Raw genomic sequence first — 18327 nt, 5'->3', positions numbered from 1 at the left:
ATCCCATGGTATCACAGCTCACACATGCATGTGAACAGTCATCTTTTCTGTAAGCATGAGCCTAATTATCTAATTCTTTTCTAGGCCCAGGCACACCTCCTGACATTGAAATTCACACATTTACATTACCGACAACCTTAGAGACATGTTCTACTGTACTGTTCAGCCTGTTGTTCACTCGTTCTAGCAAAAGGCACCAGAACCATCTTTCTCTGGAGCTCACCAAGGCGACTCCATGACATCATTCAGTTTTTATATAACATACCAGAATCACTGGATGGCAACTATTAAAGAATTCTCTCCAGATTCACGGAGGGTATTGCTGCGTAAGGATAAAGCTGGTCAGAGACGCACTGCCCAGTAGAGTAGCTGCTAGCCACACGTGGCGACTAAGCACCTGGGACGTGGTCAATCCATGTAGAGATGTGCTGTGAGAGCAGAATACATGCCGGATTTCAAAGATTTAGAAAAAAATGTATAAATGTCAAGAATTTTTAGGTTGATCATAATGGATAATATGACATAACATTTTGACATATTCAGTTAAAATATGTTCTTAAAATTAATTTCACTTCTTTTAACTTTTTATTAAAAAAATGTGGCTGGCGGAAAACTCAAATTATGTATGTTACTATCATGTGTGGCTCATCTGTATCTCTACTGGACAACCGTGGGTTCTTAGTGGATGGTTACCTCCTGAGGGGGAGGGCAGGGCAGCACATTGGTCCCAGGTCTCATCTTTGCCCAGAAACTCTTTCATCAGTTCACCCAGGAGAGATAAGCTCGGGAGCTGATTCATACTAATGAAAGAGGCAACAGAAAACATCAGTCTATTAACCTATCAATGATGGCTAGGAGATGGGATAGATACCTTCTGGTACGAGTGAAGGTTACCAGGCCTCCTGCATAACCTAGACATCCTCATTCTGCTATGGAGATATTGGCAGGGAAAAGTGAACCATTCACCAAGAATTACTTGATGGGGATAAAATGCAAGCAAATGAGTCAAGAGTTGTATAGGGGCACTGCACCCCCAGAGCCGAGGCTCAGGAAGTTCCTAGACTAGAGAAGCGAGAGCCTAGAAAAATCTCCGCCCAAAGCATTTTAGAACACAGACCAAAACTTTCTTTCCTCCACATCGTTTTGAGTTTTTTCCAAACCTTCACATTTATAAGAGGAAATCAATCCTACTTTTCTTATCCGTCTATAATTTCCCCCCTAAACTAACACAGTGACTCCAAATCTAAAAAGGGTATATTTAAAGGAAATGCAAATAAGAAAATGTCCTAGCTCTTGGTTTTAAGAGTTTCCAGTATTTAAAATATATTTTTTTAAAGATTTTATTTATTTGATTGACAGAGAGAGACACAGCGAGAGAGGGAACACGAGCAGGGGGAGTGGGAGAGGGAGAAGCAGGCTCCCCGCGGAGCAGGGAGCCGGATGCGGGGCTCGACCCACAGGACCCTGGCATCATGACTTGAGCTGAGGGCAGAGGCTTAACGACTGAGCCACTCAGGCGTCCCTAAAATATTTCTATACAAGGCAGTCTCTTCCCCCCCGAAACTGCCATATATATATATATATATATATATATATATATATATATATATGCGCCATCCAGCTAATTTTTCCACCCATATTTCTTTAAAATTATTTTAAAAAATCTTCCATTAGCCCTTATTTCATTTTTTATATGGGAAAATTCCCAAGATTTTATTCCTTACACTGCTATCTCTACGTTGTAACAAAGGAGAGACCCTTAATTAATGGAAGTTGTCTCCAGATCACAATGTAAGAGTAGTTATGGGAGGATTCCTTTAAAAAAAAAAACCCATCCATTAAAATTGTTATTTTTAATGTCAATAACTGATGCTTCAATTCCAAGATATCACCTACTCAGGGGGCCTATAACCCTTTGTATACTTACTATAGATGATCCAATGAACGATACCATCTTTTATTTAATTCGTTATAGTTTGGGAAGCCCTTGCACAGACGTATCCTTGCTCTCAGAGAATGCATATTAACATTGCTAGATAAGCAAAGAGCAAATTTTACAAAATTAAAGGGAATCTGGAGTCAAAACTCAAGTGATCAGCTCTACCACACTTGGACTATCATCTTACCCCCAAACAAATGCAGAGTGGTGACCACCGCTCCATGGGGTGCAGCCATATTGCTGTCCAGCAACTCTGATGGAAAAGGCGCAAAGGGGTGCTACTTGCTCCAAAACCCATAGACTTTTTTTTTTTGCTAAAACCTTGGTACTGGCATTTTAAACATTTGCTAAGTGTAAAAATGTATAGAATTATCAAGTTAATTCCCTCTACCCCCAAAGTCATTATTTTTGCACATAAAATAGGATAGCCCCCAAAATGCAAACACTTGCTACACCTGATGTGCCCATAACCATAAATCATGAGATTAAGCAGCTTTCCTGGGGCTGGCCTAAGGAACAGAACCAAACGCAGATTGTTCTGGTAACTCTATTAGTTTCCCTTTGCTGCTGTAACAAGTTACTACAAACTCCAGTGGCTTCAACAACACACATTTATTTTCTACAGTTCTGGAGGTCAGAAGTACAAAATGGGTTGCACTGGGCTAGAATCCAAGTGTCAGTGGGGCCGCATTCTTTTCCGGAGGCCCTAAGGAAGAATCTAGTTCCCTGCCTTTTCCAGCTTCTAGAAACTGCATACATTCCTTGGCTCGTAGCCCCCTTCCATCTTCAAAGGCAGCAATGGTCCTTTGACATTTTTAAACTCAAAGCTCTGTTAGTTCTGACTCTCTGGTTCTGACTCTTGGCCTTCTCTTTTCCACTGGGTCCAACCAGATAATCCAGGCTAATCTCCATATGGTAACATCAGCTGATCTGCAACCTTAATTCCCTCTTACCATAGAACATAAGGGTTACACCGATTCTGGGGATTGGGATGTGAAACCTTTGGCGGGGCCATTACTCTGCCTACCACCATCTTCAATACTAATTAGAAAACAGTCAATGAAATCTCACATGTACAAGCTACTCTCCCCCAATAGGACTTTCAACTGTAATAGGTGAAAGCCTTAAAACTTAAAAAAATAAATATCGTCGGAGTAGCAGGCATAAGATTGCAGATCTTCTTGCTGAGTTGAATGCACTCTTCAGGGGAATGGAAGAATGTACTTCTTTCCCAGACTCAATGCCAAGCCTGATTGAACACTCAGAAACTTTTAGAGAAAAATGTTTGAGGGGCACCCAGGTGCCCTCGGTTAAGCGTCTGCCTTCGGTTCAGGTCACGATCTCAGGATCCGGGAATCGAGCCCCACAACAGGCTCCCTGTTGGGGAGGGAGTCTGCTTCTCCCTCTCGCTCTCTGTCCCGCGCCCCCCCCCCCCCGTCCCACTCGTGCTCTCTCGCGTGCTCTCTCTCTCTCTCAAATACAATCTTTAAAACAAAGTTTGACAGGGCGCCTGGGTGGCTCAATCAGTTCAGCGTCTGCCTTCGGCTCAGGTAGTGATCCCAGAGTCCTGGGAGCAAGTCCCATGTCTGGCTCCCTGCTCAGTGGGCAGTCTGCTTCTCTGCCCCTCCTGTGGCTCATGCTCTCTCACTCTCAAATAAATAAAAATCTTAAAAAAAAAATGTTTGACAATACCATATTGAAAATTAAATATTGCCATCTTTCAATACTGATACTGAAATATAGGACCTAGTTTAACCGTCCACACGGTAAATCACAGGGATCTGATGTTTGGACAGGTGTGAGGTTTCCTTCATTAAAACTACATGTGCAAGGACACAAAGGGGACCCAAATTGTGAGATACATGCTAGATTCTATAATCACCAGTGTGGTGGTTCAACTCTGCAGTCAAACTGCTTTCAAAACCTAATTCTGCCTACCAGCTGTGTGACCTTAGGCAACTGACTTAACCTTTGTCTCAAATGGGGATCCTTAAAATGGGGATAATAATATGCACCTCAGAGTATTTGGGGAGATGTAAATAAGTTCTAAGTGCTCAGAAAAAAATCCTGACAAATAGTGAGTGCTTTCAGTATCTGGCAAATACAACTTGAAATGTTCCTGCCTACTGCTTATAACTTGCCAATCAAACTAGATTCCAAGGGAGTGTACTTCTCAGCGCCAACCAATTCATCATAGGGGATATATCATACACATACACACACCCATATATATTTAATTTAACAAAAACAATGCCCTCTGTTGCTATTAAAGTTGGTAGCTACTGGGGGCGGGGTCATAACTGGACGTTAAACAACTTGCAGAACAAATGCAAATCTCAGAAAACAGTAGCAGCTGTGTGAAATAAACCGTCTCAGGGCCTCCTAAAGAAAGACTCACAGCATCGGGGAGGACAGTAGGGTCTGTGATTCTTAATGGCCCCGGGCATTTTCTGGGACAGTGGGGTTCATGGTACAATACTCCTCAGAAGGCTGAGCTCTGTAGGGCACAGTGACGGTTGTGTGGCGACATGAAGGCTCCCAGCATCTGCTGAGAGGCCTGGCATATTGTGATTGCTGCTTTGAAAGCTTTGCAGCATTCACAGCTGATGAGATCTACTTCTTACGAAAGTTCTTGAATTCAAAGGCACTGTACAAACAACTGCCATGATTTTATCCTAAACCCCACGAGGATGAGGGGAAGGGTGAACGACAGGACCCAGACCCTACCAATACAGGCAGGATGTGACAAACGGCTCTTCTATTACAAAAGAAATAAGAAGAGAGGATTTGATTTTTGAGGTAATAGGATGGAACACTTTGTCTTTAAAAGTCCGAGATGCAGCTTGTATGCAAAAAAACAATGAACGCTAAGCCACTGAGTATTTATATGAACCAAGCATTACCCTCAATGCTTTACTCACAAAGTTTTATACGTCATATGGTCACCTTCTGAAGTAAATATTTTATTCCTTTTTTACGGCCAGGAAATGGAGGTTCATCTGCAGAAGCTGCCCAAGGTCACCTAGTGGTGAGCAGTGGTGTTGGGTCTCACAACACCCCACTGTCCTCCCCAACGAGTGCGCTTTAGGAGGCCCTGAGACCTTGTATTTCACAGAGCTGCTCCTGTTTTCTGAGATGTGCATTTGTCCAGGTGGGCCTAAGCCTGTGTGCGTTCACCTCTCTGGCATTCCTTCATGACCTTAAATCAGCACAGACCAGATAAGCAACCCATGGTAAACACACAATCCCATATCAAAATATATTACCCTCTCCAAACTGCCATATCTCCAAAGCGAGTGGAAAGCTTACAGAAAGCCTTGAGGGATATTGGGCAGTGCAGGGCATTAGAATCAGCTCACCCTCACTTCAAGCCCTTGCTCTACTTCCTACCAGCTCTGCAGCCTTGAGTACGCTAACCTTTCTAAAAATTGTTTCCCTACCTCCACAGAGGAGAGCACACAGTTTCTATCTTGCAGGTCAGTCTGAAGATGAAGAGAGGTTCTAATGTAGATTTAAAAATGCTATCTCCAGTCTCTTCCATTATTTAACCATTACTATTTTACCGGCTTCGCTCCAGCTCCTGGGTGTGACAAGCCTGAGGGCCAGCTCTGTTTCAAAGGCTTGGCTTCACGTTCAACTACCGCTGCGCAAGTATTTTTCCTGAGAGATCCCTTGCTCCTCTTTGGAGACAGACTGCCATCTAAAAGTTTGCCTCCAGGGCATCTCAATTAGCTAAGTGGTCCATGATCCAAAACCAGGTATTCTTTCTTTGACCCACTTCCCTACCACTAAATGAAAACTCATTCCTTCACGTTTTCTCTAGATGCTAGATCGGATTACCTAAAGTAATTTTTAACCCCTTCCAGTGGAGTGTCCGGTGGAGTGGTGTTAAGAGGTGCCTTCCCAGGATGAGTCTCATGAGCGTAATGGGCCAAGGAGGCCTGTGACATACGTTTGCACCCCGGCCAGGCCAGCCCCTCCAGGATCCCCCAGGACCCCAGTTCCAAGAGGAAGAGCCAATTCCCAGCAGGCCTCCCAGGGGACACAGAGTTGCCTCTGGCACATTCCCATCCTTGTTTCTGCAGCGGTCTCTCCACCTCCAGAGCCCCTCCTCCCTTCAGTTCCTTCCCATTCACGGAAAAGCGTTTCAAGAGTTTAATTCTTATCACATATTTTGCATTTCTAATCATCTAAATAAAAAGAGGTAATTAAGTTCCAGGGGTAGACACGCATCCCCCCAATTCTCCATAAATATGATGCCCCCAGTTCCATTGTTTCAGTTGGGGAGCAATTTGCCTTTATTCAGAGATTCACAGAGACTTTCTAGGTGAAGCGAGTACTGCCAGGCAAACTTAAAAGAGTCAAGGATGCCCAAAGGTGGGTATCTCAGCTCCTTCTCAATTCTGCTTGAGACTAGTACTGACAACTGGGCATCTTTCTTCCCACCGTTGAAATGTGTCACGATAAAAGAACCTCAGCACGGGCACTACTAGGCAAAGAAGTGACATTTACCTGAAGGGGCCCTTCCAGAGTCTTTCACGTGATTTGACTTTGAGTAGCTGGCCGTCTTTTCTGACAGTTCGGTTTTGAATTTGTTACCTTCATTTCCTTTCATCCTCTCCTCTTTAACCATTTTAATATGTGGTTTCATTTTTTTTAACAGTACGGAGGGATATATTGAAAGGAAAGATGTATATACACAACAATCAATCCACTTAATGCTTCTTAAAAAAAAAAAATCTAAGAATGTGCCAAGTTTGGTTTGAAAATTTTAAGTGACATGATCAAACTAACACACAAAATTGTAAAGCTGAATCTTAAACTGTAACCAAATCATCAAATTAGGTTTGGTAGCAGAGAAAACCAATCAGCAAATAACAGCTTACCCTTTTTATCGTTTTTTTTTAAGATTTTATCTATTTGAGCGAGAGAGAGAGAGAGAGAGAGAGACAGAGAGCACGAGAGGGAAGAGGGTCAGAGGGAGAAGCAGACTCCCCGCTGAGCAGGGAGCCTGATGAGGGGCTGGATCCCAGGACCCCAGGATCATGACCTGAGCCGAAGGCAGTCGCTTAACCAACTGAGCCACCCAGGCGCCCCCCTTTTTATGCTTTTTATTCTATTACCTGTTTCTTTACATTCTGCTTTGAATTACAAGTTGTCGTTAGAAATTAATAAATAGAACTGATCTGAGTTTCTGTATGAAGAAGCTGAACTGACCACTACTCATAATCCAACATCCTTTATCAAAACCGTGAGGATAAAGTAACTAGCACTGGAAATGGAAAAATAAACCCAACGCAAAATTTAAGTTCTGACTCAAGGTAGCAAAGAGGGTATAATATTATCATAAAACTTGAGAATGCTTAAATGAAGAAATGCTTTACACCTATAATGAAAATTAGCAAATGGAAATTTATTGCACTTTCATTAAATCAACCCCAGAATGTCTTACCAATGATACGCTTTTCAAGAGATCAAACAACAAATGCATAAGGTTTTTAAAAAGGTGACCTATTTAAAAGTGATGGAGCTTGGTCTAAACCTAATGTGGTGATAAATCTGCTAAAGGCAATATCTGAAATTTTTAACTTGTCCATCTTTCTGGGTTTTAAGGAAGCAAATTGTGAAAGTAGAATTTCTTGTAGAGAGCTACCTGGCAAAATTAGCACTGCTCTATTTGCCCACAAAAGTTTAGCTTTATGGCTAATAACAAAATACAAGCCCAAATATCTCTTTAAGAAAGCCTGTGTGTTCTGTTTTCATCAGATAAATCCCTTGCGTAATGAGCTACTGACCTATTGTGCAGCTCCACAGAGAATGTTGATCCTATTGCTGAAATCTTATGAGAAACACTAAAGAACACAGAAATTCAAACTCCTAAATTTAAAGAGAACATTTTCTACTTCTGAATATGGTAAAAAAAAAAAAAGGCAGCTACATTAAACATTATTATTCACTTTTTAAAATGCAAAATGACCAAAATCATCATGGATAGACACATAGATATAGCTAGAAGGGTACTTAGTGCAGAGTTGCTTAAAATAGTAAAACTGGAAACTGTCCCAAAATAGGGGATTTGTTCAGTTGGGATGCAGCCAGAGAATAGAAAACTATGAAAGCTGCTGTATAAGAGTATTTTAGTGATAAAGATGTCCATATTTGGATGAAAAAAGCAATTAGAAAACTGTGTGTAGGGAACAAACTCAGTTTTGTAGAGAATGACCTTCTAGCAGGTGCAACCTCAGGAAAGTTATTTAATTTCTCTAAATCGGTGTTTTCAACACATGTTAGCTCTTTGTGTTATAGGACCACACGGGGTGAAAAAGAATTTGAGGATATAACATTAAGTGATTTTCTGGGTGATCACTGCTTTGTTTAATCTGTACTTCTAAACTTCTGTAAGTAATATACTACTTATTATACAGGGAAAATTTAACAAATTGGAATATTCTCACACAGTGATTATCTTCTTAAAAATCTACCATAGTGCTTTGCTCACAGCCAGTAAATCTTGGTTTAGCTGAATTTACCCTTCAGATTTCATTTAAACAAGTTTGCTCTGGGGTTCATTTGAAATTATTTTAACTTAACAGCCTAACTTGTCTCTAATATTTTTATTGGGCAAAGCAAGGCATATTTGCATTGTTCATCCCCCTAAGAACTTATGAGCCCCAACTCAGGACTCATTGTAAAGCCACTGGATCTTGCATTACCAGTGGGAGACCGCCTATGGGAGCCTACTCACTTCTGGTTTCCTCCCAATTCCCCATCCTCTCCTCCTTTTTGGCTCCTTCCCCCCACCCCCCATCATCAAAGGCAAGGGGCGCTCTCTACTGGACTGTAAGCTTCAAAGACATTTACAAAATCTCCTTCATGTTAGCATCACCAGTACCTAGCATAGTGGCTAGAATATAGTAGCTGCTCACTAAATGTTTAACAATGGAATGAAGTGAATAAATGTCTGCTAGTTCAGGTTAGAGGAGTCAATTCCTCCATAAGAGACTAGGTAAAGGTGGGTAGGCTACTCTAGTCCAAAACTGTCTAGATTCTCAGTAATTGTCAACAGCCCCCCAAAAACTCACTTCAAAGCATCACTTCTTTAAAAAAGTTCCCATTTGTATTCCACTGTGTATTTTAATAGATGTAAGATTATTTCTATTTTGCCCTATATTTTGTTTAAAGTCCCTCCCAAACCCAAGAGTTTAAGTCACTTGCTCATATATGGCAAGTAAGTTAACCACCCAGAAAGCCTCAGGTCTTCTGGATTCCAGAGCCCAAGACCTTTCCACATCATGTGGTGTCAAAAATTCCCAGTGACCTTTGACCCTAAAAGTTGTTATAGATATGGTTAAGAACAAATTTTCCAATAATGCCCGAGCAAATACTTCCTATCCTTCCAAATATTTTCTCGGGCTTTTATAAGATCCCAGGAGAAGAGAAACTGAGGCCAGGAGGCAGCAACCCAATGGTTTCCAGTATTTCCCTCCAGGTTCCTAAGTCAACCCGCTTTACTTAAAAATAAAAACTAAAGAAACCAAATTAAATATTAACTCGTAAAACAACACTTCAACCGAAGACTACAGTGAGTTAAGACTAGCAACAAACCAAGGAAAGGACTATAAAAAGGAAATTCTGCACTGCCTATTTTGGGAAAAAAAAAAAAAAGTTAAGGTTAGAGTTTTCCACCCGTCCAGTCTTCCTCCAAATCCCAGGTTTTTCACTTTGGGGGATTGCTCTGAATCTGTTTAAACAGTGAAGGGCAGTTCCACTGAAATGGGGGGGGGGGGGGCAATCAAAACCCTTTCAGGTATCTGCAGTGAAACACTTAACTTCCTGAAGAGCCAAGGAACTTGCCAAAGGATTTCCCAAGCGAAACCCCAGCCCACCAAATTTATAACAGGAAATTTTGTGGAAACTAATTGGTTCTTACCCATGCCAGCTCTGGAATACACCATGATTTATACATAAACAGTTACAATCGGTTGGGGTCTGCTTTGTGCCAGACATTACGCTAGGTCTTTCTCGCTCTAAAACCCTCATTACTATCATCTGTAGTTACAGTCCCATTTTACCGAGTCAGTGTTTAATGTGACTGAGAACCCACCGTTAATAGATGAGACTACGAGTGACACCAAGGATTTGCAAAGTTAAGTTTAAATTCAAAATCCACGCCCAACCTAGAGTCACTGAACAGTGGAATCTCTTCAAAATTTACCATACACGTCAAAACGTTTTGAGGTCCTATCAGAGCAGACGAGATCAAACAGAAGAATGGCAAAGACTGAAAATAGATATAAAAGATGACAGAACATCTGAGTTGTTTCAAGAGGTGGCTGCGGGTTTTTGACGATTATCCGTGTCTCGGAGAGGTGGATGGGTCCATTCCCACCCGTTTGCCCGGAGAAGCCAACCCTCCCTCCCTTTAGCAGAGGGGCTGGGGAATGCCAAACGTTGAAAGGTTTCAGGGTGGGCTGCGCAGGGCTGGACTATTGCTGTTCACACATCGTCAGTAAGTGGCTCTCAGAGAAGAAAAAGACAGTCCCTCCTCCACCTCCTGAACTTCAGTCCTGCCCTCCGGAGTGGCTCTGGACAATGTATGGTTTAATCTGTGTCCTTTCAACGCCAGGACCGAGTTCCCCGAAATGGTTGCAAATGAATGAGACGAACGCTCAGAGCAAGAAGCCTCAGCCACACATCCACCCCCCTACCAGGCAACACCAGTGAAGGATGCCCTGGGGCGGGGCGCGCGGGGGCCGAATTAGAGCCACGTCCGCGGTCGCCAGCCACCTTCCCCCTCCCCGCGCGGCGCCCGACGCGCGGCTTCGCAGCCCCATCTCCTCCCCGGCCCCTCCGGGCGCTCCTTACCCGCTCTCGGCCGGGGGTCCCGACGCTCCCAGCCAAAGGCACCAGCACCCGGGCGGGGACCGGCTTGGGGACTGAGACCACTGCCGCAGCCACCCCCGGGCCGAAGCCGCTAGAAAGTTTGCTCGGGGTCTCGCCGTCTGCGCCGCGGCCCCGCCAGGGAAGCCGCTCTCCGGGTCCCTCCCGCGGCCGCCGCCCCGCGAGGCCGCTCCCGGCTGCGCTGCAGCACGGGCCGGGCTCGGCGGCCGAGGACGGCTCCGTGCGCGCCGAGGGCGGGGTCTCCCCGCCCGCTCGGCCCGCGGCGCGGCGCGGCGCTCGGTGTTTACCGCGGCCCGGCTGCCCGCTCTCCCCGCCCGCCGCCCTGCGCGCTCCTGACATCATTCATTCTCTCACACCCTCGCCCGCCCACTCCATTTCCAAACAGTGACTCACCCGCGGCCCGGTGGCGGCAGAGCCCGCTCCCGCTGCTGTGGCTGTCCAGGCGCAGAGCGGAGCTCGAAAAACCGGTGCGACTTCTTAAGGAGAAAACCCCAGCCGACCCTCCCCTCTCTCAGCCATTAAAGGTGCAGGGAAGGAGGGGCTTGGCAGGCAGGGCCGATTGGCTCCCGGCGGAAAGCCTGAGGGCCCGGAGCAGACCTCCTTGAGCGGTGACCGAGATCAATCTGGGAAACTTCTTTGGGCGCCACTCATGGCAACTTTTAAGGATGGGGCCGGGAAGGGATCCCCCACCCCGTACCTTGCCTTATTCAGGAACTGCTTCTTGATGTCGGCGTGAGTGGGCTTGGGGACACCAGCGGTTATTCAAAGGGTGTCGCCCAGGCCTAGGTTGAAGAGGTGGGTTTCCAAACCTCACAAGGTTGCCTGGCAGGGGTAGGCATAGGTCCTCTCGGTGGCTAACTCTAGGTGTGCGCTGGAAGGCTGCTCCAAGTAAATGAGGCTAATAATACTTTCCCTTCGGTGACTAACTACCATGTCATTCGTCCTGCTAATTGATTTGCTTCTCTTTAAGGACAAGCGACCGTAACCAAAATAAACAGTGAAAGACTAGTTCTTTGCTCAAAGTGAACATTGCGCTCTTCCGCAGCTTTTGGAGCACAAGGCGCCGGGGCTGTGGTTTCTTTGATGAACTCAGCAGTTATGTTTTTAGAAGGGTGTTGCCTTCCTAAAAAATGGTCAAGGATCTATGTTTCTTGGAGTTGCTATTCATACACCTGCTGGGCAGTTTTCAGAGTAAACAATGGCAGTCTCAGATTCTAACTTGGATGAATTAGAATGTGGCCAAAACTTTATTGAATTTAAATGATAAATGTTTTTTTATGTTCATTTCTACTTCTGGACAGGGTAATGATGTTTAGAATTTGCACTGGCTTATGGGCGATTCCATATAATAAACAAAAATAATCCAGAGATATCTCTAGGTGCCTACTGCAGAAATCATGTAGGTAAACAATCATTTATCTATGGTAATTAAAAACTACTATAACAAAAAAATATGCAGGGCAGTCTCCAAACACACAACTGTAAGAGGCCATTTCCCCCAAATGAAAATGCTCCTGAAATTAATCAAAGGTTCAGCATCACTGTTGTGAAAAATGCACTCATTTAAAGCTACGGAAAGGTAAGGGGCACCTGGGTGGCATACTCGGTTGAGCTTCCAATTCTTGGTTTCAGCTCAGGTCATGGTCTGGGGGTTGTGGGATGGAGTACCCCCCCCCCAGCTCTGTGCTCCTCAGGAAGTCGGCTTGAGATTCTCTCCCTCTCCCTCTGCCAATCCCCTGCTCTCTCTCTCGCTCTCTCTCTCTCTAATAAATAAATACATCTTAAAAAAAAAAAGCTATGGAAAGGTAAGGACCCAGAAGACAACACCACCAATTGAAGTTTATTTTCCTCAGGTTTATTTTTCCTTTTCAGTAGGAGTTCATATTCAATTTTACAAAGCCCAGGCATTTTGCCCAGAAGACAATAGCAAATAGATTGGTTTGCTGGGATGCAAAGTAAATGGAAATTCAAACCAACATTTTCTGTAAAGAATCACAGACCTAATCAGAAGCTTGAATGTCCTGTCCACTGGTAACACAGAGGGTCTAGATTCAAATGCATAGCCATAGGCAAGTTTGGGTGAATATCCCACGGACTCCCTACTTTATAATGTTCAAATATTGGAACATTATGGAGATAAGTATTAATAAGGTTTTCTATGGGTCTCAAAAATGAGATTGTGGGCTTTCAGGCCTATGCACAAGGATGAGGTCAAAAAGCTCAGAACAAAGCCTGCCATCCTGCTGTCTTACTCCATGATGTAAATCCTGCAGCTCCATCAGGGAGGGTCACTGTCTGTATGGAAGGCAGTTGAATGGATAGTTCTGGATTTGTGGTTATTACTGTGGCTCGATTTAAATATTGTGAAATAAATAATTAGGTCATTTTATTATACACTGAAATATCCTCCAGTAAATGTAATAGTGGAATTGTGATTGAGTTGCATGAAGTTTTTACATTTTATTCATTGTTAACATATGAGAAAGCAAATTATTCATCTTAATTTCTATGTTTTGAAAAATGGTGACTTGTCCTTCTCAGAGATGTGGGTTTTTTTTAACCTTTTGTTCTTACAGTGTATCAAAGTTTCCTAAGTACTTGATATAGTCAGCTTCCAAAAATTATAGTGCTGAATGCTCTAAGGGAAGGAAAGGGCTGGCCAATGTGTTCTTGTCAATTTTTTCTAAACCAGTGCATACCGTAAATACCGTTTTATAGATTTCTTTGTTATGATAAAACATACTGATTAAGTTAGGGAAACATTTGTAGTTCTTATCTCCTCTTATAATAATTCCTACTCTGGATATAACCTAAATCATTGACTCAACCCACAATGTTAATTGAGTTCCTACTTTGTGCCCATGCTGTTTATCTAAGCATCACTACGTGCATCTTCTAAACATCGGTCTCAGCAATGGGAAAGTTTTCTTTAAAAATTTTCGCATAAAAATGTTTACTGCAGCATTATTTGAAATTTTTCCAGGATCCAGCATAGTGCCTGGCATGTAATATTCAATAAGTGAAATAAACAGATGAACAAATGAACAAGCCTTTAAGAACAAACCAATAGTGAAGTGACTCCATGTTATGGGATACCCTGTAGACAATAAAACAATAAAACAGTCCCATAGTCTCTGACTTTAGAAAACTGTCCTTGTTGGGGTACCTGGGTGGCACAATTGGCTAAGCATCCCACTCTTGGTTTCAGCTCAGGTCTGATCTCAGCGTTGTGAGATCGAGCCTGGAGTCAGGCTTTGGGCTCAGCGCGGAGTCAGCTTAAGCTTCTCTCTCCCTCTCCCTCTGCCCCCCCCCCCCCCCCGCTCATGCGCATGCTCTCTTGCTCTCTGAAATAAACAAATCTTTAAAAAAAAGAAAACTGTCCTTGTTAGTGACAAATGTAAGCAGTGAAGGAAGCAGAGGGAAAATACAACACACGCACACACACTCCCACCATTTTTGTGAAACAAACACCACTCCCATGAAAAAATCCAGAACCAAACTATATTACCTCTTGACAGTGAGATATAGAAGGGCAGAGTGTGAAGGAGAAACTTGTGTTTTTGGACTATTATTCAAAGAACCTGTATTATTTTTTGAAATTAAAAACAGCAACACAAGCAACATTAAAACTTAAGAAGACAGTAATATAAGTCCATGACATAGAGGGTTTATGGTCTCATTGGAAAGACAATAACACCCAAAACTACTAGAGAATAAGGCTGTTCACCTTCTGGATTTGGAAATTAGACATGCACTTTGTGCCAGGCCCATCCAAGGGCCAAACACCTACCATTTATTGAGTACTTATTATATGCCAGGGACAACGCAGATGGCTTTAGCTGCATTAGCTCATTTAATCCTTTCAGCAATGACCTGAGGCACTCAAAATGCCCTCCTCTTCATAGGAGGTAACCAGAGATAAGAGAGATTATCATTTTCCTGAGATTTTTGTTTGCTTCAGCACTTGGGTGGATGGTGGTGCCCTTTATCAAGACAAGGGATGCCAAGATAGGAACAGGTTTGTGAAGGCAGAGAATGAATTTTAAAAAAGGAGTTTGAGATGTGGTTTGTATACATGGAGAGGTCAAGTGGGCAGCTGACGATGTTAGTCTGGAACTCAGAAAAGAGGCAGGAACTGGAGATATAAATTTTAGAACAGTCAGCATGTGGATAATAAGGAAGCCACGGGAAAAAATGAGATGGCCTGGAAATAGCGTCCGGAGTAAGAAGAGAAGTGGTCCAAGAGAGGCCCAACATTAGAGGGCAGGTAAAGGAGAACACTGCAGATGGGCCTGAAAACAAATAACTAGGAAGAAAACAAGGAGATGTAGTGTTAAGGAAACTGAGAAGGCTATTTGAGAAAGATGGAACGGCCTTCTACAGTAAACACTCCTGAGAGAGCACGTAAAATAAAGACTGAAAAAGTCCATAGTGTTGGTGACATGGAGGTCTCTGTTGGCCTTAAGCAGGGTGGGGAGTAGGGGGTGGGTTATGCCGAGCTGCAGTGGAATCTGATTGAGTGGGAGTGAGGGAGAGCTGAAGCCGGCAAGGGGCTGGCTGGAGTTGAAGCTGACCTGGCTTTCTGGAGACGAGAAGGAACAGCTCCTCTCCTACAGGAAGGAAAAGGGAAAAAAGAAGCATGGGAATCATGTTTGTAGACTGCTTCCAGGAAGTTGAAATCCTTGCCTTCCATGCTTCCATTTTTCTGTGAGTGCGGAGGTGTGTATTAGTTTTCAGTTGCTGCTGTAACAAATCACAGACTTACTAGCTTGAAACAAAACAGAGGATTAGCTCACGATTGGGCAGGTCAGTAGTCCTCCAGACTCAGCTGGTTTCTCAGCTCCTGGTTTAACTGAGGGCTGCAATCAAGGCTTTGACAAGCTGGGCTCTTATCAGTAGGCTCTGGCAAGCTTCCAAACTCATTCAGGCTGTTAGCAGACTCTAGTTCCCCCTAGTCCAGGAGCAAGGTCTCTGTTGCCCTGCTCGCTGTCAGCTGGGAGCCACCCTTGGCAGCCAGAGGCATTTGTCCCAGAGCCAGCAACAGAGTGCTGACCCCTTCTCACGCTTGGAGTCTTGCTGACTTCTCCTTCTGCCACAGCTCTTCACCTCAGCTGGAGAAAGTCCCCTGTTTTTAAAGGACTCATGTAACTAAATTAGGCCCACATGGATAATTCAAGATACTCTTTCTATGGTAAAGCCCATAATCTTAATTACACCTACAAAGTCCCTTTTGCCATGTGATGTAACATATTCGCAGGTTCCAGGAATTAGGGTGTGGACATCTTGGGGGGCCCATTCTGCCCACCACGAGGTGACCTTGTCAACTGAGAATAAGGAAGTGGGAGCGGTGGGTGGTTTTAGAAAGAATGAAAACAGTTTGAAGTAGCCACACTGGAGAGTAAGAACATTAACTGACTAGAAAAACATAAATTTTTAGCAGATGGTACTGAAGACTGAAGCCAGGCCCATAGAGGTAAAGAGAGTCCTTCTCTAACAGCACTCAGACATCTGGGCATGGGCACAGAGAATGGGGCTGGTGGCTGGGCTAGACAGGGAGGAAGGGAGTCTAGGATAGTGTCAATGAAGCAATGGGTTAGGGAATAAAAGATGGTCAGGGAGAGAAGCAAAAAGAGGAGGGGGCTGATGGATAAGGGAAAAGTAAAAGGATCAGTAGCCTAGAGATCCTGGGGACATTGCAGAGATGTGAAGCAGGGGTAAGAGAAGAGTTTGGAAGCACAGGGGATTGGGTGGTGAGATTTAAGAACTACTTATCTGAGCAGCTTGGGCAATGGCAGGGCCTGAAATGTGGCTGTTGAGTGGGTGGATGGGGTGAAGGAAAGGAAAAGAGAAAGAGTTCAGGGAGCTAGAAGAGCAATTCTCATGGATGCTGAAGTTACACAGAATGAGGGCCAGACAAGGGGTAGACAAGATGACTGTAAATCAGGTGCCAAACAATTAATAATGAGTTGGAATGAGGAAAGGAAGAAGATAGTATAGACGATGTGAATGCCTCAGAAGAGCAGGGCATTTTACGAAAGCCTGGCATAATCCCAGTCCAGAAGTATCTCTAGAAATCAAAGAGACACAGATCCTACTTTTCAACTCCAAGGTACATAGAGTGTGAGGAGATCATTGGATATCTTTGACAGGCTGCAGGGAAAGCATGTCCCCAGATTGCAGTTAACATACCAAAAAAATACAAGGAATATTTATAGACACAACTGAGCTGATAAGAGAATTTGTGATCATAAAGTAGGAATTTCAAAGGTTATTGGAGAAGGGTTTAGGGAGCCATGGGTAGAGTCAGGGAGATCAGGGGAAATAAATCACAGAGTACTATAGAAATAAGTATATGGAAATATGTACGCAGATGGAATAGGCAGGTAAGTGGGGTAGGAAAGATTTTCTCCCTAAATTCACCCCCTACCCTTTCTGGAGCTGACAGCTTCACCTTTTCCCAAAGCCAGGGCAGTAAAAGGTAGTCTTGTGTAATATAACTAAAAGCTGAAGAGGAGACATACCTATTTAGCATAATAGAGTTCAGGAGATATATCAAGAGGAGATTAATCTCCATGCAAATGTTCTCATTTCATATTGACTGTCCCATTCAGAGGACAAACTACTATGAGGATCTCTGCTCCTCTCCTTTTCCTCCTTTAGGATCCAAAATCCACTAACTGGCCCCTACTCACCTGCACTTAGACATACTTGACAATGAAGGACAAATCATGACAATGTTTTGGGAATAGGCAGGAGAAATGTGTTTAAAAGTTCTGAGCAGCTCTTCTTGGAGAAGAGAGAGAGATCCAATGGGGGTGGAGGTTGAGGGGCCACGCTTTAGTGATCAAGATAGGATGCCATGGAGTCAATTAGCATAGTGCACTGCTGTGGTGGAGCAGGAGTGGAAAGGGAATACATTGATTGGGCTGAAGAAAACAGTGCTGCATCCTCTCCCAGCACTACTCCAGAGAATCTGGTTGAAATATAGTACTTGAACCAGAAGTAAGGGCTGGTCTAACCTTGGGGTCTGTGCATAAGCTTGACTGGCTAATGTGGAGATGGCTTTGTTTTTACTGTATGACACTTCTACCATAAAGGGGTAAGTGTTGGGACCACATGAGAAATGGCAGAGATTGTTCTGAGGGTCTCTTGGAGGGTAGTGGGAATAAGTGCCTTTGAAAATGCAGCAGCAGTAGGAAAAAAATTAATGGCCGTGATTTGATTCCCAGATAGATTAGCCTGGAGCAGCATTGCCCAAACTTGCCAGTTTTCTAAGAATCATCATCATGTGAAGCCCACCCATGGCTTAATGCATCTTCAGGGGAGGGATTCCAGATACCATTTTAAGTCAGTGCCTAAAATCATTCTTTTTTTTTTAAGACTTTATTTATTTATTTGAGAGAGAGAGTGAGTGAGGGAGAGAGAGAGAGAGAGGGAAAGAGCACAAGGGGGGGTGGGGGAAGAGAAGCAGAGGTAGAGGGAGAAGG

The 18327-nt window shown here is 43.8% G+C and overlaps 1 protein-coding gene across 4 annotated transcripts in view; it reads right to left on the bottom strand.

The window, feature by feature from the left end:
- Positions 1-11692, bottom strand: part of SGMS2 (sphingomyelin synthase 2) — an 83965-nt gene extending 72273 nt beyond the window's left edge. The window contains exon 1 of one of the 4 annotated variants that reach the window (XM_027598137.2): positions 11538-11692. The gene's annotated coding sequence lies outside the window, so the exon portion shown is untranslated. Of the gene's footprint in view, positions 1-10804; positions 11092-11233; positions 11479-11537 lie in introns of those variants that run through there. The other 3 variants (XM_027598136.2, XM_027598132.2, XM_027598140.2) reach the window with 3 other exon arrangements.
- Between the last annotated feature and the right edge of the window lie 6635 nt (positions 11693-18327).

The sequence above is a fragment of the Zalophus californianus genome, chromosome 2 (assembly GCF_009762305.2).
Source record: "Zalophus californianus isolate mZalCal1 chromosome 2, mZalCal1.pri.v2, whole genome shotgun sequence".
NCBI classification, from domain to species: domain Eukaryota; kingdom Metazoa; phylum Chordata; class Mammalia; order Carnivora; family Otariidae; genus Zalophus; species Zalophus californianus.
The sequence above is the reverse complement of the archived record's forward strand: the minus strand, read 5'-3'. Positions and strand labels throughout refer to the sequence as shown.